At 41.3% G+C, this 23,565-nt stretch overlaps 1 long non-coding RNA gene across 1 annotated transcript; it reads right to left on the bottom strand.

Moving 5' to 3' along the window:
• Positions 1-372: 372 nt before the first annotated feature.
• Positions 373-11,607, bottom strand: LOC137162158 (uncharacterized). Its single transcript, XR_010922311.1, has 5 exons — positions 11,546-11,607; positions 8,655-8,835; positions 8,003-8,038; positions 2,215-2,372; positions 373-543 (listed from the first exon to the last, which is right to left on the bottom strand). It is a non-coding gene; the product is annotated as an uncharacterized lncRNA (long non-coding RNA).
• Positions 11,608-23,565: the final 11,958 nt, after the last annotated feature.

Genomic DNA, 23,565 nt, shown 5'->3' with positions numbered 1-23,565 from the left:
CTTTGTCTGTTACAAAGCTAAATTTTGCCTTGAATGAGTCCATCAGACTCATTCTGAAGATGCTATTTATGCCATTTTAACTATTAAATATGAAAAATGTTTTCCATCTGAAGAGATAGTTATTAGATCTTCCCGCCTGCACTATAATTTACTAGGATACACTGCCTTTAGATTAAATATTTATCTTTTGTTCAAGTTACATGCTTTTACGAGCCAGGTCCTCTGACTGATTTAGAACAATTAATGAAGCTGTATTGACTGGTACTGCTACTAGTATAAATACATGGCGGCATTTAACTAAACTGCACTGCTGGAGTACTGAACCTGGGACTTGGACTCATCAAAATGATGTGAGGACTGAGGACATCCTAGTAATATATTTATTTCGTTCAACTTATTAACTCTCCAGTAGCTAAGACAAGTTGCCGTAGCTTGTAATATTGAACTCAAAGAATGGAAATGATGTAGTGTTAATCCAAATCTTGAGTTACTGCTGTAAGTGCTCCATCACCAGCTTACAGGTATGGAATAAGAGGCTCTGTCCTGAAAAAGAAGAAATTAATCAAGATAGAAAAGTATATGGCTTCTGGAACTTAAATCGAACAACAGCCACTTAGACATCTGCCAAACCTTGCTTTACAAATCACTGTAGCATAAAAACACAAATTAAAAAAAGGTCTGACTTTCTGTAGAATCCTTGGGCCAAATTTGCTGTTAATTTTGGCTGTGGCACTGTATGCTGTAAAATTATACAATGTGTGAGTCGGTGCTCAATACGGTCCTTTAAATATCTAGGCATCAGAGTCCTATGACAACTTTAAACTCTGAATCAAATCACCAAAAATAAATGTAACTAGCGTCATAAACATACATTTAACAGTGTATTTAGGGCTTGATCCTGAAAGTAGCTGAACACCCTGGACCTGAGCCAGCAAAACACTGAAACACATTCTTAAAGTGAAGCAAAAGTATGAATTGTGGCCATGATGCATACCATCCTGCACAATTCAGCACTAAGGGTCTAATCTGCCCTCAGATGAAATTGTGAGGCTCAGCTGAACATAACTACCATTGGTTCATGCACCATAAACTTACTATGGGCACTTCAAGGAAAGCTGCACAGAGCTATCCAAAGGTTTGTTAAGCATGGACCGGTGCACCCTCGTTTCCTAACCTGGAGTCCTGATACACAAAGGGCTCTGTAAAATGATCCTGAACAGTAGGCGAAGAACAGCTCAATTTTAGTTAATTTATATGAGTAAAGGTGGAATTGCCTGTGAAATTCCTTCTTTTGACAAGATTTTTGGAGAGCAGTTGAAATACACATCGGGTTTATGAATGAAAATTGTTAATATTCTATTACTAAATGTTTTGATCACTCTTATTCTCTTTCTTTCAAGAGCTGTGACAAAACAAAAACCATGCATACTAAAGTGAAGGGAAAACTAACTTAGCAAGCCATAATATACTATAATCTTTTCAATTAATTATGTCACAGGCAGCTGAGCACCATGAAATTAGAAACTTCACAATGTGCTTCTCCACATTTCACAAACAAAAAAATAGGACATAAAAAGACTTATTACTTAGAAATACAGTGAAGCTTGAAGCACATGCATTAAGTTTGAGCAGCAATAGCGAAAATGAGATCTAGTTCCCTCATTATGCAATATGACATCCTTCATCTAAAACCAAATGAGATAATACAGTAAGAGAAACGAAATATATTTTCTGCATAAAGAACCATATAATCCTTTATCTCATTTACATAATAGAGTCATTAAAAAAAACTAACATCTAACTAAATGATGCAGTGAAATATTGATAAATCTGCATATTTAATCATTCTAATACTACATGCTAAATTATATCCATTCTGATTGATATATTAGTGATGTACCAAACAAGAGTAACATGTTTGTTACTTATCAGGTGGTTGTATCGGAGGATTTTAAAAAGGTCACATCTCTCTCAGCATACTGAGCTCAATTCTGCAAGGTGCTGTGCATTCTGATCCTGTTGTAGTAGTGCTTTTAAATACATGGTTAACTATGTGACTTGTATAGTTCCATTGAACGGCTGGCTACTCATATGCTTTAAGTTAAGCACATGCTAAAGTGTTTTGCTGAATCAGGGCTCAAATGATCAGCACTTCACAGGTTCAAGCCCATTATGAGCATATATGTAAAAAAAAGAATGATTTTTAAACTCCACCTGGAACAAAGATAATAAACAGTAGCGGGGGAAGAAATGGGTCACATTTTGAAGTGTTAATTTTATTAGAAGTGAGATCCAATCATGCTCTCCTCTCTTCTTCAAGTTTCTCCTTCCGTGTTTCTTTCTAAACACATTTGCATTTTATTCATAGATGCCTGGCAAGAAATAAAATGTAAAATGTGAAACATGATCAGGAAGCAGCCAGCCATTAAAGCAGACCAGGATTCTTGCAACTCTCTCTGAAGGGATGGAGGGGGGGGAAAAAGAGTCCAATTTATTTAAACAAAAGGTATTCAATAAACAACCCAGAAAAAACAGTTCTTGCATGCTTTGGCCTATCTATCTAAATACCTGTATTCCGTCTTCCCCCCCCCCCCCCCCAATCACTATAAAACATTTGAATGCCTCACAAACGTTAATGAATTTATCCTCACAAACACCCCTGTTAGTTTTATAGAGATTAAGTGACTTTATCTTGATTGAAGCAGAAGCCAGGAAGCAGATCCAATCCAAAGATCAGGGCCAGAGTTAGGAACCAGTCACCATACCAGAAATCAGAGCTGGGACCTGGAACGACTAGCCAAGCCGAGGGTCAGAAACCAATAGCCACACCAAGGGTCAGAGCTGGAGTCAAAAACCAGCATCAGGAAGCCAGAATCAGAAACAAGCTAAGGTAGCAGGGACTGAGCAGGAGCAAGGCAAGGCTCAAATATTAATGAACGCATTGAGCAGCCAGGGAGCTGCTGCTACTGCTAGCTAAAAGACAACCAGCTGCCTCTCGTGACCAATCAGGTGGTAAAGTCAATCAGGTAGCCTGCTGCAGGCCAGTTGTGCTTATGGGGTTGCCAGGAGACTGACTGCTACAGGCCCTGATCCCTGAATGGATTGAAGAGCTCAAGCACTTACCTTGGAGTAAGCTTGGAATTTTTTCAAGTCAAGTATAAAAAAAAAACTATCTGAAATTTGCAACCCAAGAAAGGGAAAACACCTGTGGACAAAGGCTCCAGAACCAAATGGACACTCATCCACCTCAGAAAGATTATTAGGAGTAAGCAGAGAGCCTATAGGGAATGGAAAATGGGATTGGTCAAAGAAAGCTACATCTTGGGGGTTGGAAAACTTAGGGATAAAGTGAGAATTGGTGAAGCTAAATTAGATCTTTCCAAGAAATTTAAAATAGAGGTTTTTTTAATTATAGAAATAAAAAGAGAATAAGGAAGGATGAGTTTGGGCCACTATGCAGTGTGGATGGGAAGAAAATTAAAGACAATCTAGGTATAGCCCAAAAACTCAAACACTTGGCCTAGGTGTTATGATAATATGAAACATGGGTATGAAGGTAAGACAGCTGATAGAAACGAGTGCATAAAAATGCAAATTACCACATCTAAGGTGGAAGAAAACCTTAAAAAGCTTAATGTGCTCAAATCTGGGGGAGTGGATAATTTCCATCCCAGAATACTGAAAGAACTGGAGTGTGAGATTGCTAGTCCAGTAGCAAGGATTTTTAATATACCTAACTATTCAAGGGTAGTACTGTATGACTGGAAAAATCGGGAACATTGTACCAATATTTAAGAAAGGAAAAAAGTCACCTGGGAAATTATAGATCTGCTAGTCTGGCTTCAGTAATACACAAGGCTTTAGAATTAATTGTGAATGAAAGAATAATTAAATTAATGGAAGTAAATGGTAAATGTGTTTACCAAAAGTGAAGCATGCCAGACTAACTTATTTTCCTCCTTTGAGAAAATATCTGATTTTTTAGAGAAGAGAAGTGCAGAAGATCTAATATACTTGGACTTCAGTTAAGCATTTGACATGGGACCACATGGGAAAGTATAATTAAATTAGACAAGATGGGGATTAGTACAAGAATTGTAAGGTGGGTAAGGAACTGGTGAAAGGGAAGATGGCAATGGGTTGTGCTGAAATTACTGGACTGGAGTGAGGTTACTAATGGAGTTCCTCAAGTATCAGTCCTGGGGCCAATCTTATTAAATATTTTTATTAATCACCTTGGCACAAAAATTAATAGTGTGCTAATGAAATTTGCTGATTATATGAAGTTGAGAGGCATCATCAATACAGAGGAGGATTGGACCATTATACAGGAAGATTTGGATGACCTTGCAGACTGGAGTGAGAGAAATGGGATGAAATTCAATAGTACAGAGAGCTTGGCTTGTTTAGTCTAGAAAGGCTGAGAAGTGATAGGATTGCTTGTTCGCTCTCTAGAAATGCATTAGGGAGTAAATATTAGGGAAAATGAAGAACTATTTAAGATAAAGGATAATGTTGGCACAAGAACAAATGGGTATAAACTCTCCATGAACAAATTCAGGCTGGAAATTAGACAAAGACTGCTAACCATCAAAGCAGTGAGGCCCGTTTTATCTCAGATGATGTTTGGGATTTTGCTGGAGCCAGTAGAGGTAGTGGTATCATCTAGGTCCCTCTCTTTGGGCTGCTCTGGTCATAGCATCTCTGAAGATCAGTATAACAAAAGCCTCTGGTCCCAGGAGATGGTCTGGGTGGCAAATCATGATCACGAAGCTTATTTGAGTAGGTATTTTTTCTCCCCAAAGTCTTTCTTTATGGAACCAAAAGGGAGTGAAGGATGGAATAGACCATCCCCTCACTATTACAAAAGTGGCTTGTGATATACAAGAGGTCATATTAGATGATCTAAAGGTCCTTTCTGGCCTTAAACTATTACATGCATGTCTACCCAACCTAGGAATCACTGTTCCCAACTGCTGTATAGACATATACAGAGGGACCCACAAAGATAAAGGAAGCTGAGTTGAAGAGAGAAAGGGCAGACTCTAGAGGAGAAGAATGAGAAGAGAGGTGCACGTGAGAGGACTTTCAGTCCTGAAAGGACACTGACCCAGCTCCTAAAGAGCACTTCAGAATGGTGAGGAAACTGAGGCAGGATGACATACAGGTGTTTTATAGTTTTGTCAGGATTTGTATATTTCTTCTGCTGTCTGAAGTAAAGACTGATTAAAGAGTATGTCTATATGTTATGTATTTCACTTATCACATTTCCATGGGGAGGTAAATTGTATCCTAGAGTGCCCACGAGGATGTGCTTAAGCAACTGATGTGTCTGTGGGGCATCAGCAGTGGTTCTAGGGGCATGAGAGCTGGACCAGAGTGAAAGTGTAACAGAGTCTCTGTCCAGGAAGTATGCTGGAAAGGCTAAGGAAAAAGACGGGCTGGAGCCTATCCAGACCAACAGAAGCTTAAAAGCACATGGATTTAGTGTGGTGAGAGCCAAATACAGCACCCTGGGGAGCATCCAGCAGGGAGCGCTTTACCAGGGCTCTGAATAAGTTACCTAACTAATAACCATAACACTGAGTGATACAATTAAGGATAACAATCATATTATATATTATGGCACTTTTGATTATTAATAGAAAGTACATATTTCAACATGCTGGATGCCCAGGGCACTCTCAGAAAGATCTAGTTGAACATCTCTGTACTCTATGAATAAATGAAAACACACACATTTCACTAGTAAATAGGTATTCCCTTCCCCTTTTCCTTTTACACTCTGTGTACACATTTCATAATATATCAATAAAAATTTGAAATAATTGTTTTTCAAAGGAGATCTCCAATTAGAAAATGGAATACATTATTCAAAATTAGGAGATAGGGTGTTAAACACCCACTACCTACTGTGACAGAATGTACCTGGGTTCACACCCTGCACACTAGTTTAATAATCTTTGTACGAAGTATGCCTTGAGAGATGTCATTTAAGAACTCATAATTTGCTAATCAATAATATAAAAGCATAAAGCATGTAGCAGCGTTATATGTGAAGTTATAAGCATAAACTGAGATCATGACTAAAAGTATGTTTTCCAGTGAAGTCTGGGGAGTGGACAAACCAGTTCCTCAGAGACAAAGGGCAAGCTGATGACTCAGCCGGCTGTAAACAAGGCTGATGGACCATTACCTGCCAAGTGAGCATTCTTTGGCAGGAAAAGGGGCAGGGCCAAAAAAAAAAAAAAAAAAAAACCCTACATTTTAGCAAAGAAGCAACATGGAGTTCCCTTCCATGCCGACTGCCTTTCACCTTGCTCCCAGTTGGAAATGCTTCTCAAAGGGGAGGCAGGACTACAAAAAAAAAAGGGGGGGGCATACATTCATCTCCCTATGTCTATGCCCATTGATTCACTGCACCAGAAGGGACAAAGGAAGCAGTCAATGAACTGGAGAAGGTGTCCTGACCTAAGAAGTTTTGATCAGAAAGGGTCTGTCTACACAGCAAACAGAAAACCGTGGCTGGCACATGCCAGACTACTTGGGCTCATAGGACTGTTTCACTTCTGTGTAGACGGGCTCTAGGACCCTACCTGAGCCTGGAAGTCTACACATAGCAATGAAGCTGCCCTGCAGCCTGAGGCTAAGTTGGCTGGCACAGGCCAGCCTCAGGTTTTTCTTTGCTGTGTAGACATACCCAAGGACTGATGAGAAAATCTTGCTTTGAATTTAACATAGTTTGTTAAGTTAGGCACCATTTTATCTTTATTTTTTCTTGCAATCATTTCTGACTTTTATGCCTCATTACTTGTACTCATTTAAAATCTCTCTTGGCAGTTAATAAACTTGTTTTATCTAATCTAGTTTGAATTGATGTGTCTGGGAAACTCCATTTCGGATGGCAAGTTAATGCATATTATTTCTATTAAGGCAATAATGGACTTCATTTAATTTCATTGTTCAGGGGAAGGATGGACAGTACAGGATGTAAGTTTCTGGGGGTGGGAAATCTAAGACTGGGGGTGTGTTGGATTTACCCTGCCATATAATCAAGATTGGTAAGAGTCAAAATATGGTTGGTTGGCTGGCTGCAGCACACACAGACATAACTGGGAGTGACTTGCATGCTGGAGGCTGTTTGTGAACAGTCCAGACTGGAGGCTACAGCAGCAGAGCAGTGCAAAGGTCACTTGAGGTTAGAGGGCAGGGGTGACACAGCTACTCAGTCTGGATTGTACCCTGGGTATATCACACCTACATCTTACTCACACAACTGCAATTGGAAATCTGTGCCACAGAAATTTCACACCATTCCCTGGATTTTGCTTGCCAAATAGTAGAGGTAGGGGAAACCCATCACCCACAGCCTCACCCTGGAGGCCACCCCCACCTTTCCTATAGGTCCTCATCTGGACTAAACATCCAGTATCTGGATCTGGGATTGGTGAATCTAGGGCTACACCTTTCGTCGGCAGCAGGGCAAACGGTTAGGGCTCAAATGGCCGGAAGAATCCTAATATGGATCAATGACCATCAAGGCTCAGGTGCATGGTAGCGGACCCTCTAGACAATGGCCAGAGCCACATAGCTGAGTTAGCAGGCATTGTGGAGCAGATGCAGCACCCTCCAGCCGTTGAGCCTCATCTTTCTCTTGGGTACATGTTGCGGAGTCCCATAGCGCGCTTCCTGCTACTACGCACCACGGATTGCACGTTAAACTATTCTGGATGGATAATCTACTGGTATCCATTATCATCATGCCACCTTGGCTGACTGTAGGATGGAAAGTAGAAAACAGTTTTCCTTGGCACATCTCCTGAACCCTACATGTGGAAACTAATTTCCAGTCATAGTCATACTCGAATACGAGCGACAGTCATTAGAGACCATTATGTATAAAAAGTACTATACAAATACTACACAAAGGCTTTTTTTTTTTCCCCTGGAGAAGTAGCAGGTATGTCATGGGACAGCCGTATAGTCACATAAGATTTCTCACCTGAATGCTTGTGCTGGTAGGTTCTTCTTTCTTTGCCTATGAAGATGAAAAAGAGGAAACAGAATGTCCCTAATGAAGGGATGATGGGATCCCTGGGGTACAACCTGGAATTTAGGTACCACTGTTCCCCCTTAACTCTCCAGTCTGGGCTGTCTCACAAATGCTTTAGCTGGTGACAAGCAGCAAACCCCTTCAGGTGCTGTTATTACCTAGCACAACAACATGGGGAGTACCACACCCAGCTAGATTGCATGAATGCTCCCAGAGCCACTCACAAATCACACAGAGAAAGGCACCAGTCAATTCCCCCCAGCTCCCAACCTTGCATCCCAGAACTGCACTGCCTTCCCCTGGTCAGAAGCCTAACCAGTATAAGTTTATTACCTAGTCTTCCCCTCCCTCAGTGTAGAAAGGACACACACCAGTTTTTGTAACCTGAGCTGAGATTTCCCAAGCACTTTCAGCAAAACACACTGTTTTAGATAAAATATAAAACAGGTTTACTAACTACAGAAAGATGGATTTAAAGTGATTATAAGTGATAGGCATAAAAGGTCAGAGATAGTTAGCAAAGAAAATAAAAGAAAAATGCAAAATCTAAATCTTGAACCTCATCACACTAGACAGTATTTAGATCAAGCAGTTTTCTCACCCCACTGGATGTTATAGTTCTTAATACACAGGCTACTTCCTCAAGCCTGAGACCAGTCTTTTCAGTTCTTTGTCTTTCCAGTCTCCTTGCTGCTTTCATCATAGGTGGAGGGGAGGAGAAAGGTCAAGTCATGATGCCATGTCGCCTTTTTTATATCCTCAGTCCATGTGCCTGGAAAACACTAGCCCAGACATATCCTGGTAGGTTTTGCTGAGTCACAGAATTGAGCAATTCCCCATCATGTAGTGCTTTCATACCTCCCATTGAATTGTAAATCCCTTGCTGATTAATGGTCACTGAACACCCTCCTGGGAGTGGTTCACCTCCTCTAAATGTCACCAGCAAACCCAGAACACAGTTCAGTAACAACCATACAGCAAAATCTCATAACTTGATACACACTAACAGTATACATATTTTGACAGAACAATGGGTTTCAGCAGACGTGGCCTTTCATAAGATATCTTACATGGCACATTTTGTATGAAATATCTCAACCATATATGAATGATGAATATGGGGGTTACAGGGTGCTGCTTTGAGATACAATGTGTCACACAAGTACAAATCACAGTCATGTGGAGGACAGGAATAAAGGTACAGCTGAAATGCAGCACTGAGTTGTATCTTAGGGCATATCTACATGGCTAGTTAGTGCGTATCAAGCTGCATTATAATCCTGCAGCTCTCTAACATGCCACTCACTAACTGTCCCTTTGGGCTCTGCTACCACAAACTAAAAGCTCTGAAACTGCACTTTGACCTACCACTGTTTCAAACAGCAGGTCAAAGTGCACTACAGAATTTTAGTGCATGCTAGCGGGCAATTTAGTCCATGGCACACTCAAGTGCAGTAGATTTAGACGCCAGTTTGCCATGCACTAACTTGCAGTATAGACAAGTCTTTCAATATACTTACAGTGGTTGCTTTTAAGTCTTTCCTATTTTGTTTGGATAATTAAACAACATGACTTTAGTATTTGCAGTATTTTAGGTTCTTCAGGAATCCCTCAGATACTAAGGTAACATTATTTTGCTATCCAAGGCAAAACTGGAAAGGTTTTAAAAAGAGCAACCATTGTCTAATGTGCCTTAACTGGATCAGCTATCAGTGCAGAAAGGAATACAGGTTCACTCTAGAACCCAAGGAAAGTTTGCAAGTATGGCAGTTAGAAAGATATTTTTATTAGTGAAGTATGCAGATTTGCTATGAAGTTATTGAGAAACAATCAGCATAGATCCTCTCAATGCCAGGTTTAAAGTGTGATTAATCTCTCAAAGAGACTTTTATCTGTCTCTGTCCCTTGACAAGACAAGATATGCAGAAACAGATTACTAATATATATTTGAATTGTTTAATGGATTTTTTTCCAACTGAGTTTCCCTACACCGCACATGGCATGCTAAATATAGATATATCAGCATTTTATAGAAGAGGAATTGTCCCTCTCATGAAAGATGTTATGTTTCTAGATGTTATATACAGCCCAGTATAGCATTTTGTGGCATAGCTATTCAATTATATAGCAGTGACAGTCATATTTGATTATGTTAAATGAAGTAATTCAGTTTGATTTGGGGCAATTGATTGCTAATGCATTAACCAGATTTGAATGTCTTACTTTTCTGTCATTGATAATTCGTTTTTGTAGTACTTTATATGGTGAAAAAACTACCTACCCAGGTTTGCTGAAATGACTTCCAGGAACAATATTGCACTTATACAATCAGTAGCTGCATTGAAGCCCTTTTAAAAATCAAAGATGATGTATTTATGTTTTGGTGGACTTGCAAGCTCATGGCTAACAGGACATGCAATTATCTACAGGAGATTTGTCATGAAAAAAGCATTAACTTTTTTCTCTTATAAGAAATATATGGATTATTTTATTTCTATTCCTTCATTTGCTTCAGCAAAAAATAATGCCATTCGCTTCCATCACCTAATATCATTATGACGATTTATCTTCTATATATTTCTAAATCAAGCAGCGAGTTTAACAAGACTCAATTACATGAACAATAATTTCCGTCAAGATACATTATTTTACAATGTGCACCTAAGATTAGATGAATCTAAAGCAACTCTCCACAATTTCATCATGACAAATGAAGACAAAGATATTTTATGTTGACCGTAAATCAGATCTAAAAAGGCTCAAAGTCTATTGCCATTATTACTATCATAGAAAGGCCCTTTTCTCATAATAGTATATTATATATGGAACAAACTGTATAAAGTATTGCTGAACTGAATTGTGTTCTTAATTACATCTCACAAGAAACAAATCTTCATATTTAGTATTTGCAGAAACACTCATATGACAAAGATCAACACCATAAACTTCATCTGAATTACATTACTTAGTTTATATTTTAATGCAAAAAACATTAATTTGATGCCATTATTATTGTTGACAGGACTAGTAAATAATTCATTTCAACACCTACAGTGAAGGTAGGTTTTCAGTTTAAATACACTGCACTGTGGGACCAAAACTGATCTGAGGCATAACAAAGTATACTAACATAAACAACAACAAACACCAGGAAACTGAATTATGGAGCTATAGTCCAATGAGATATTTTGATGTAAAGTGTTTAACATACACTCAGGGGTTGCAGGTTATGGCAAGATGGGCCTGTTTTGCCCCGTGGGTCTGTGCTCCTTATGGCTATGCCGGTGGTGTGGCTGGGGGGGGGCCACCCGGTCCCGCCCTCTACCCCGGGCCCCGACCCAGGGACCCTGCAAGGAGTAGCCTCAAACAGCTTAGTCCAAGGGCTACTACCTTCCCTGGGTCACTCTTCTGTAGCCCCCCTGGCTTGTGGCTCTCCTTCAGGCTCTTTGGGGCCGGCGTCCTCTGGTCTTGGTTGCACAGGCTCCTTCTTACCTCCCGTAGCTGGGTGCTCTCGCCACACCCACACTAGCTCCTCCATCGGCTCGGCTCGGCTCCTCCACTGACTCCACACCTTGTAGCAGCTCTACTCAACTCCCTCTCAGCTGCACCCATCTGCCTGGCTGGGAGGCTTTTAACTGCTGGGGCAAGCTCCTTGATTGGCCCCAGCTGGCTTGATTGGCATAATTGGCCTAATTGCCCTGGAGTGGCCCCAGCTGGCCTGATTGGCCTAATTGGCCTAATTGTCCTGGAGTGGCCGCAGCTGGATCACCCAGGGAACAGGGATTTGCTAAGCCTGGGGCTGATGTATATGCCTTCCAGCACCCTCCTATAGTCGTCAGGGCTGGCCCTGTCACAAGGTATATTAAACAATCATCATCAAATCATAACAGCAAAACTTACGGCATCTGCATATTTATCAGAACCTAGAGACTGAATCTAAAAATTTGTAACCCATTTGCTACATTATGTTTCAACAAGAGAGATCCCAATTCACGCCACAAGCTAGGCCCCCAATTCTTCAATTGAAACTAAATTCAATAGCAAAAAATACCTCCATTACATGAAGAGTTTTGAGTTGAGCAAAACTAAACTTTTGAAAACCAGGAAATGCACAGTTACAGTTGTCCATGCAACCCTAACTTTGTCCTCTTTCAGCAATGCCCCAATGCACCCATTAACACACATACCTTTATTCTATCAATCTCAGAGCTGCTGAAATGGACAAGGTCATCAGCCTCCGTTTATGACCCATCCACTCTCACCCACAGGATTCTGTCTATTAAAGGGGAAATACGGTTTTCCACATCACCTTCCTCCTGTTTGGCTGGAGCTGGCAGTAGTCAATGGGGATTATTTGGATACATTTTGGGTGCAGCTTGGTGTACAACATACCAACAAGCTAGCTTAACTCTGCATTAACTTTACTAGTTTACCATTGAATGTCCTAGATTTTTTTTTAAACAGGAAAAGATATGCTGTTGGTAGGAGTTAGAAGTAATTTAGGCAGTTGTACATATGTCCCAAAATTGGTATACTGAGCCAACCAGCCTCCTCTTGCCCCCATCACCAGCACCCTCCAGGCCTGCTTCAGCACACCAGACATGCCATTGACTCAGTCATTGCAGTCCCACTCCAACTTGCCTTGTCCCCACTCCTGAACAGAGCCCTACCCCACTGCAAGCAGAGAATGCATCACTCCGAGGTACTCACTCACTGGCATACAAATGTATCTATAACTGTTACATTACTCTCTTCTCCCCTCCTCTCTCTTCTCCCGCTTCCTCCATAGCCTGAACTCATGTGCAGTGCCTGGAGCAAACGACAAAGTTCCTGGTTGTGTTTCTCAATGGTTGGAGGGTGGAGATAGTAGAGGTCTGGTGAGAGAGAAGTCACAGACAGAATTTCTGTTCCAAAATACTGATAGTTTTACATCTGAGAGAAAGATTCTCTGACCTCGTCCAATAGATGTAGCCCATCTCCAAGAAACACTGAGGTGTCAGAGCTTGTAAGGTTTCTGTGCCATATAGGACACATTTTCTTGTCAATCAGGAACCCTCCAAATTCCAATTAATATTCTTCCAATACTTATTAATAGATTTCATATAGTCACTGTAGCAATTATTCAGACACTCAGCCAAATCAGAGAAAACTATCACAGCTCTTGGACACAAATCTCTGTTGTGTTCCATCATATATTGTATGAGGTTCACACCAGGAATCAGGCCCAGAGCATTTTCCCTACAGTGAATCACTATAGTGTCCTAAGTTCACAACCTCTTTAAGTTCCTGGTCTGAAGCTGCCGAGTGGGCAAAGCAGGATGCCAGTGCTGGCCACCTCTCTGCACCCATATCAGCCGGTAGTAGCAAGCCCCATGTCATGGTGTGCTCCTTGCTCTGCCGCTAACTTCTGCAACTTTGTGACCCAGGAATCGCTCAGAATCCACACACTGGCAACCATGGTATGGCAACATATTCCTTTTCCCTCAGCAGTCGAGATACTTGCACTGACTGTTCCAAATCTTCACACTGTGAATCTTTGGAAACACGACATTAGTCTGTCCCCACATCCGGAAGTAGCCACTTCTTCCTTCCCCCATTCCCCAGGGGCTAGTAGAATACAGATTTTCCTCAAACCACCAATCCAAAGATAGCCTACCATCCATTCTCATTTCACACCCCCTCTGCAACTATCCTTCCCCTTTCCCTGTCCTGCCATTACACCCACCCACACAGTCCTCTGTTTCCAGTTTCTCCTCCCCACCTGACACAAACATTTTGGTTAGACTGGGTGCTGGTTATTCTGCTGTGTTCACAGTAAACCTCCACATAAAATAAAAACACTGTTATATTATAACAGAAAAAAACTTGTAGCAAGCAACATGAATTATTACATTTTTATTGCACTGGTGTACAAAGGTTTGGACTACACGTATCAGTGGTGAGGTGTTCACCAAGGGTAATGGCATCAGCATGTTCTCTCAAACAATCCTGGCCTGCATGAAGTGGTTGCACAGAAACCCTCTCACATTTTTTTCCTTTACTAGCACATGTGCACTGTAATTCTTCCACACTACACATATACTCCAGCAAAGAAGTGTAGTATATGGAGACCCAAAACTGATTAGAACTGAAAAAGGAGATGTTTTATTCTGGTAAAGGGTCACAGACAACTAATTAGCCTCCACCTTTTAAAAAAAACATGTGAAACACTTCTAACAGTAAACAGCTATTTTCACATTGGCCACATGCAGGCATAACAAAAATTCCTATAACATTACACTTCTCCCCCTTTAAATTATTAGTAACTCAATCACCCACAAAAGTGGTCCCACCTGTGCTACGATATGACCTGATAACCAGCAAGGGCCACTGTGAAAATTAAGAGCATATACTGCATTATCTACACCTAATGTTCTTGGTGATGCTTATACATCACATTGTAACTTTTGTGCTGCCTGCTTTGGCCTGACATTAACAACTTCATCAGGGTGTAGAGAGCCCAGATGAGTTCTTAATTTCCTTCCCATTAAGTGTTCTGCAGTTGACTTTCCTGTTATGATTTGTGGGGTCATACAATATTGGAAAAGAAGCCTGGCCATCTGGGCTTCTATATTACCATGTGAAATCTTCTTTGTTCCCGCTTTTAGGATATACCCAGCCTACTCCACTAGGCAATTTGAAGACGGGGTGGTAAGATGCAGTTCTAACGTGTTTGATGCTGTTTTTTCATAAATTCCTGAAAGACAGCACCAAATGAATGGAGTACAATTGTCACTCACCACTGTCCCACAAAATCCAAAAATGGAAGGTAATTTGAAGGTTATCAGTTGTAACCTTGGGGTAGAGGAGAGCATTACACGTGCCTCCATTCATTTTGAATGAGCATTAAAAAGATTTTCCCAGTAAATGGACCAGCATAATCTACATGAAGCCTCACCCATGGTCTCTGAGTCCACTCCACGGCACTTTCGGTGGAACATTGTGGCTGGATTGGCAAACCACACACAGTCACACAAGTCTCTATTTCCTGATCCATTCCCAGCCACCACACAAATTCATGCGAGACCCTTCATTGGTACAATACCAGGATGTGCTTTATGTGACAACTTTAGCACCACCAGTTACTTACTCATGGTGTAGACATCCATGACCCAAATAATAAGCACCCATCCTGAACTCTTAAACTCTCCCTTCTGTAGTTATAAAGTTGGAACTCTGTGCTCACCCTCTCTGTCTAGCCATTTGTAACCCTTCTGTGCACAAAAATTGTCTCTCTCTCTTTTCATCTGTGCTGCATTAGTTAGAGAAGTGGATAGTACTTCAATAAGGAGGATGGTTTATATAGGCTGAGCTGCTTTTGGCAAGTTATCTGTTAAAGGAAGTTTACTCAGCGTATTCACATTACTCAATGCTTTCCCAGGTTTATAATCAAATTTGTAGTCATGAACTGATAAGGTAAGAGCCCACCTCTGGCTGATGCCATTGGGGATACAGGTTTTCTCTCACCAAACAGACTTTTCAGAGATATATGGTCCAAATGTATAACACAATGCCTGCCATATAGGTAAGAATGGAACTTTTTAATCCCCAAAACTACTGCTAGCCCTTCTTATTCTAGATGGAAATAATTTTTCTTTTTTCTGCAGCTAGTGACCTTGATGCATAACTGATGGGATGCTCAGATCCATCTGTCATTTGGTTGGCTAGTACTGCTTCCCCACCCATATGGTGAGGCATCACAAGACAAAACAAGTTCTTGCTGGCTATCATACTGGACTAAAAGTTTTAATGACTTTAGCAATTTCTTTGCTTCTGCAAAAGCTAGTTTTTGTTTTTGACCTCACTAGAATGTCATCCCTTTCTGTAACAGTTTGTGTAATGGAGTCAATATGGATGCCAAAATGAATAAAAATTTACCATAATAATTCAGCAGGCCTAGCAAGGATTTCTATTAGGACACTGACTTTGGTGGTGGTGCCTCAGTAATGGCCCATACCTTCTTCTGTAGTGGATGTAAGCCAGCTGCATTAATTTAGTGTCCAAGGTAAATTACTTCAGCAGTGTGAATACACTTCTTCAGATGTATACCTGCGTCAGCCATTTTTTTAGTACCCACTCCATGTTTTCCAAGTGTTCTGACTCAGATTCCCCTGTAATCAGGATCTGATCAAGGTATATGTTGACATGTGGCATGCCTTGGAATATATTGTCCATCGCCCTTTGAAAAATACCCAGAGCTGCTGACACTGCAAATGGGAGGTAGTTGTAATGGAACAATCCATTGGGAGTATTGATAGTGACACAGGGTTTAGATCTATTTTCCAGAGGGATCTGGAGGTACAGATTACTTAAATTAAATTTTGTGAAAGCTTTTCCACCAGATAAGATAGCATACAGGTCTTCAGTCCTGGGGAGTGGATACGTATCTAACTTGGCCACACAGGTGATTGTGACCTTGTTAGTCCCTGCATATCATCACTACTTGATTTCAACGGTGGGATAACAAGGGAAACGCAGTCTGAGAATTGGGCAGGCTAAATAATACCAGCTGCCCTGAAATCGTCCAGCTCTTGATAATCCTTATGGTGCATGGCATAGGGTAATGGCCTTGACTTAAAAAGCTTGGTTTAGCATCTGCATTCAAATAAATTCTGCCAGTGACCCCTTTTGGAATACCAAGACCTTCCCGGAACAACTCTGAGTGTTTTTCAATAAGTTCTTCTATGCTAGTGTATGGACACAGTTGATGTCTACCCCCTTAAGTTTTAATAGTTTTAACCAGTCTATTCCTATGAGGCTGGAACCTTCCCCCTTCACTATTACTAAAGGTATGTAGAGAGAGTTGGCTGTATATTAAAGAAACTTTATTGAGGGAGCAAGAACAAACCATCCCAATGTGCAGAAAGAATAGCAAATATGGCAGGTGACCAGCTTGGCTTCACAAAGACGTCTTTGGTGAGCTTAAACACAAAAAGGAAGCTTACAAGAAGTGGTCGCTTGGTCAGATGATCAGGGAGGAGTATAAAAATACTGCTCAAGCATGCAGGAGTGAAATCAAGAAGGCCAAAGCACAACTGGAGTTGCAGCTAGCAAGGGACGTGAAGGAATGTGAAGGGTAACAAGAAGGGTTTCTACAGGTATGTTAGCAACAAGAAGGTGGTCAGGGAAAGTGTGAGCCCCTTACAGAATGGGGAAGGCAACCTAGTGACAGGTGGAGAAAGCCAAAGTACTCAATGCTTTTTTTTGCCTGTCTTCATAGACTAGGTCTGCTCCCAGACTACTGCACTGGGCGGCACAGAATAGGAAGGAGGTGAACATCCCGCAGTGCTGAAGGAACAGGTCCAAGACTATTTAGAAAGATTGGACATACACAGGTCCATGGGGCCAGATGCAATGCACCCGAGGGTGCTGAGGGAGTTGGCTGATGTGATTTCAGAGCCATTGGCTATTATCTTTGAAAGCTCATGGCGATTGGGGGAGGTCCCTGATGACTGGAAAAAAGCAAATATAGTGCCCATTTTCAAGAAAAGGAGGAAAGAGGATCCAGGGAACTACAGACCGGTCAGCCTCACTTCAATCCCTGGAAAAATCATGGAGCAGGTCCTCAAGGAATCCATTTTGAGGCACTTGAAAGAGTGGAAAGTGATAAGGAATAGTTGGCAGAGATTCACCAAAGGCAAGTCATGTCTGACCAACCTGATTGCCTTCTATGATGAGATGACTGACTCTGTGGATGTGGGTAAAGCAGTGCACATGATATACCTTGACTTTAGCAAAGCTTTTGATACCGTCTCCCACAGTATTCTTGCCAGCAAGTTAAAGTAGTATGGGTTGGATGAATGGACTGTAAGGTGGATAGAGAGCTGGTTAGATCATCGGCTCAATGGATAGTGATCAATGGCTTGATGTCTAGTTGGCAGCTGGTACGAAGGGTGCTGGGGCCAGTTTTGTTCAATGTCTTCATTAATGATCTGGAGGAGGGGATAGATTGCACCCTCAGCAAGTTTGCAGATGACACTAAGCTGGGGGGAGTGGTAGATACACTGGAGGGCAGGGATAAGATACAGAGTGACTAGACACAAAGAAGACTGGTCCAAAAGAAATCTGATGAGGTTCAACAAGTGCAGTGTTCTGCACTTAGGACGGAGGAATCCCATGCACTGCTCCAGACTGGGGACTGACTGGCTAGGCAGCAGGAAAGGACCTGAGGGTTACAGAGGAAAAGAAGCTGGATATAACTCAACAGTGTGCTCTTATTACCAAGAAGTCTAATGGCATATTGGGCTGCATTAGTAGGAACATTGCCAGCAGATTGGGGGAAGTGATTATTCCCCTCTATTCGGCACTGGTGAGGCTACATTTGGAATATTGTGTCCAGTTTTTGGCCCCACACTACAGAAACGATGTGAACCTATTGGAGAGAGTCCAGCGGAGGGCAACAAAGATGATTTGGGGGCTGGAGCACATGACTTATGAGGAGAGGCTGAGGGAACTAGGCTTGTTTAGTCTTCATGAGAGAGGATTTGATAACAGTCTTTAACTACCTGAAAGGGGATTCCAGGGGAGGATGGAACTAGGCTGTTCTCAATGGTAGTACATGATAGAACTAGCAGCAATGGTCTTAAGTTACAGTGGGGGAGGGTCTAGGTTGGATATTAGGAAAAACTTTTTCACTAGGAGGGTGGGAAAGCACTGGAATGGGTTACCTGGAGAGGTCGTGGAATCTCCATCCTTAGATGTTTTTAAGGCCCCGCTTGACAAAGCTCTGGCTGGGATGATTTAGTTGGGGTTGGTCCTGCTTTGAGCAGGGGCTTGGACTAGATGACCTCCTGAGCACCCTTCCAACCCCAATATTCTATGATTCTATGTAAAGCTTCTGGTGCTGGTATCCCACCTCCACATTGACTTTACCTCTCACTGGAACTTGTTTTTGTGTGTATATATATATATATATATATATATATATATATATATATATATATATATATATAATACCACCTTTGCCATTCCCTATTGTGGTGTACCGTCCCTTGGCAACAACTGGTGATAAGTAGCCTCACTGACTATAGATAGAGAAGCTCCTGTATCAATTTCCCTGGTTATACTTCATCCATTAGTTGAAACATCCGCTCACAGTGGCTTCTCCTTTTGGCTTCTGCTGGTAATATTAAATGTTGTATACACAGAGTCCTCAGCTTCTGGCTCCTCTTCCTCCTCTGTAATATGATGAAGCTCTTTCCTGTGACCCACATTTCCCTTCCATGTGGGAGTTTTTTACAGCATACTTTTACAAGATGACCTCGCTTCTGGCAAACCCAGCATTTCAGATCTTCATAGGGGCAGGAGATTTGGTTATGTTTCTCCCCCCATCTAAAGCAATTTTGTGTGTTCTTAAAGAGGTACTTCTGTTTACTTAAAGATTCATTTGCTTTGTGAGGAATGCCAGACAAGCTGTGCATGCTGCCCGTGACTTTGACTATCTATGTGCTGCTTAGTGCTTCCCTGTAAATCCAAAGCATGCTGTGCAGCTGCTTCTATGCTTTGTGCTATTTCCTTTAAAATCTAAGGTAGACTTTGCCAACAGACATCTCTGTATTCTTTCTTCACTGATGCCACAGACAAATCTATCCTGCAACATGGCATTTATTGTGTCTCCAAAACCACAGTGCTCTGACAAATGACGCAGTTCTGCTACAAATACTGGTCACTGACATTCCAGGTTGTTGGGAGAAACTGTTCAGTTTAAAACATTTCACAGTTTCTGATGGCAAGGGGTTATGATGGTGTGTGACAACTTTCACCAGCTCAAAGGAGTTGGCACTGGGATTTTTTGGTGCACCCAGACTACTAATTAAACTATGTTTTTGCTCTATAAATGCTCAATAAAATGACATTTCTTGTAATCACCCTCTAGATCATTTGCAATGAAGCACTGGGTGAGTCTGACTCCTGAATTCAGTCCTCCTGCTCTGCATTATATGATTTCGTTTTAACCTATGCAGCCCTATTTCTTTGCAATAAAAAAAGGGTTGTCACTACATAGTGTGTAGAACTCACTGGTTGTTGTTTTCAGTTTATCCTGGTCACCAGTGCAGCATATAGTGACCCAAAACAGGTTAGAACTGAAAAAGGACATCTTTTACTCCAGTACTGGTTCACAAAGACAACGAATCAGCTTCCAGGATGGAAACATTTCCTCACACAGGAACTGGAGTATATGCTCAGCGCAGCTGCAGGGCTTCGAACAAGAAAGAGCTATTCTCACATTGGCCACCAGGTGGCAAGAAGCATAACAAAAATACCTACTACCACTTTACAAGAAGTGAACATGTCCTCAAGTACCATTCACAACTTGGGTCCCTCAAAGATTTACTGGGTGCCATGCACTACCTTGGGTAAAAATTGACCCATTGAGACCATTTTGACATGCATCACAGCAACAGTTTGATCTGTAGATCTGCGCAAAAAAAAAAAACCCCCACTGAGAAACCCTTTGAAAAACTGCAATTTTGCGGGAGGAGGGCCTACATCTCTGGAATCCTGGCTTAAGTGGCTCCCATGATGCATGACAAATCTCAAGAAAATCTGTGGAAGCATTCCAATTTTAGAACACATAGCACTGTCATCATTTAATTAGGAAAGGGGGGCAATGGAGGGAAAGGGTGCCTTTACACATCCATCTGCATCATAGGAGTCCTGCCTTGACTGCAGGTGACTGGACTGGAACACCCCATGGAGATGAATACAACCTAAAACAATACTCTGAGGCATGTGAAAGCTCCATTCCTCTCAGTGAGTGTTTCCAACTCCCTCCTGAATGCTTTAGACTAGAGCCTATGATATGCATGAAGTATGCCCTTTCTCATCTTCCGCCAAGGGGTAGGACTTCTCCAAAGCCCTGTTCAAACCCAAACCCAGCTCCCCATCCCCTACCTCTCTGCTCCCTAATGCCCCTCCCCAGAAGCATTCATGTGTCTATTTTTCCCCCAAATACTTTGATTACTTTCTCCTCAAAATATAACTGACATCTATAACTCACAAATTACAGGAACCTCCAGTCACTCAATCCAAAACCCCTTTTGTCTTAGGTGGGGGCTGCCTATGATTAATTTATCCTTCATTATGTTAACTGAAGGGTGAGATCACAGCCATCAATCTGAATAAGGTCTGTGCATCATCCTGTCATTAGTACCTCTCAGTTTAACAGTATAAAGCAGCAAAAGGAAAAATGTATTGGGGGGCCTATAATTTGAGAACCCTTCAGTCCAATGACCCCAAAATTTGGGTCACTAATGCTATTGTGACCCAGGATGCCAAATTTCAAAGCAATCAGAGTAGCCATTCAGATTTTAGAGCACTTAAAAAAATCAAGCTTTAAAGCATATAAAATGGAAACCCTCCAGCTGTTTTTCCTGTATTGGTGCATGTACACTGTAATATCAGTACATTTCTTAAATACCGTTCTCAGTCTGAGTTCGCCAGAGATTTCACAGGTGCCACGTACTACCTTGTGTAAAATTTGACAGATTGAGACTATTTTTACTTGTAGCACGTCAGTAGTTTAATCACTAGCTCTGTACAAAAAACAAAACAAAAAAAACCCCAACACACAAATACACACACACACTCAAAAACCCAGTTATAAATCCTGGAAAAAATAGCTATTTTTTCAAAAAAAATTTCTATCTTCACAACCCCTAGTCCAAATAATCTCAAATTTAAGTTGCTGCCCCTAACCTACACCCTCCTGAGGCACTCCAATTTTCAGAGGAATGTGACTAAGTATGCCAGTTTTAAAGGATTTAGCAAGGTCAACCTTTAAGCAGAAATTGTAGGGCAATCATAACCATAGTGCTGCCGCTGCACCACAATAATGGTGGATCCTTGTGCCTGCGTGGAATCCTATTTAAGTCAATGGGTTTCTTCAGAGACATATGTTTCTGGATATAGCTGAGGACTGTGACCTAGATGCATACACCTTTTTGTTACTCTTATTTAACTGGAAATGAATTATTGGACAGGGTGGACCAGTACATTGAGATGGCACCAAGTATTCTCATGTGCTTGGCTGGCTGGTTCTTGCTTACATGATCAATCTAATCATCATATATGTGGGGCTGGGAAAGAATTGGCCCACAGGTCAGACTGACAGTGACGTTGGGGGTTTTCGCCTTTGTCTGCAGCCCAGGGATGCGGGTCACTTGACAGTATATCTGGGTATATCTTAAGTAATCATTTCCCTGCTATGGTTGGGGCCACAAATACTGGTGCGTCTTGGTCTCTGCTATTCTCTGTGCATGGCATATAATAGTCTAGTCTCTTGTAGGCTGCAATACTTTCGTCTAATTTCAGTTGTTCGGTTTAGCATGCGGGTGCTAGGAGGTGGTGGTGGTCTGCGATATAAGGATGTCAGACTAGATGATCAAGTGGTCCCTTCTGGCCCTAAATCCCATAGTTAACTGTGACAGTGAAGAACACCGTCACCCTCAGAGACTATTTATTTTGACTTAGAGTCAAGGTGTAGCACTGCCGGAATGGTATAATAGAATTTCTGTTCCCTTTTTGCCCTAGGGTTCAGATTTTCAAATTGGGCCTGAGTTTTTTAAGTAATATGAATGAAGTAGCCAGATTTTCAAAAGCACTCAGTACCCAAGTGCTGTTGGTGTTTTAAATTATTCAACAATTCATTGTCCCCAGTACTGACTACTTTAAAAATCTGGCATGTGTCCCTACTCCTCTGTCCTGTTTCCCTGACCCAGGTCTCCAAAATCTTTGCAGAATAAAGGGTCACTTAAAAATCATTAATAGAGACAAATCTGCCACTTATTTTCATTATATGCTTTCAGAGCCTATGAGGGGGACTCATGATTTTGTTTCCAGTTCTATTCTCTGAGCAAATTGGTATTTTTATAAACCTGTGAAATTTTGGAACCTCCCAATTTTCAAAAAGAAGTAAACACAGATGCATATGGTAATGTGAGTGATGTACATTTTGGGGCATGTAAATGTTGAGGCAAAACCCATGAATGGGTAGTGGGAGACTCCTATCTTTATCATGACATATGTACAAATTTTGCAAACAAAAGTACAGACCTAATTATCTACTACATAAAAAGCTTTCCCACAGTCTCAGCATATTGAGGTTGCACATAATGAGAGCATGGAGAGGTAAATGTTATCAATAAACAATTATCCTTAGTTATCAAGTTGCAGCCTGACAAAGCTGTGGCATATCCCTCAAACAGCAGATTGTCATTCGCTGGAAGTGGCTTAATGCCAAAGCCATTACAATATAGGCACTTCTGCCCAGTGGCACACTCTGCCAGTCTAAAATCCTTAACATTGCTTGAATAGATTTGAACTGGCAGCTGAAATATTTAACTATGTCAATATATTTTTGGCCATGAGCCTTAATGTGTACTGCATGCATGAACTATGACACAAAATACACGAATGAAAAAGACATCTTGCCATTGTTCCTTAGTTTTGCTGTAGAAAAGAAAGTCCCATTA

Source organism: Emydura macquarii, unplaced genomic scaffold (genome assembly GCF_026122565.2).
Source record: "Emydura macquarii macquarii isolate MOO-44397 ecotype Brisbane River unplaced genomic scaffold, CSIRO-AGI_Emac_v2 contig_2422, whole genome shotgun sequence".
Classification (NCBI taxonomy): Eukaryota; Metazoa; Chordata; order Testudines; family Chelidae; genus Emydura; species Emydura macquarii.
Note: the sequence above shows the minus strand (reverse complement) of the source record. Positions and strands in the feature narration are given on the sequence as shown.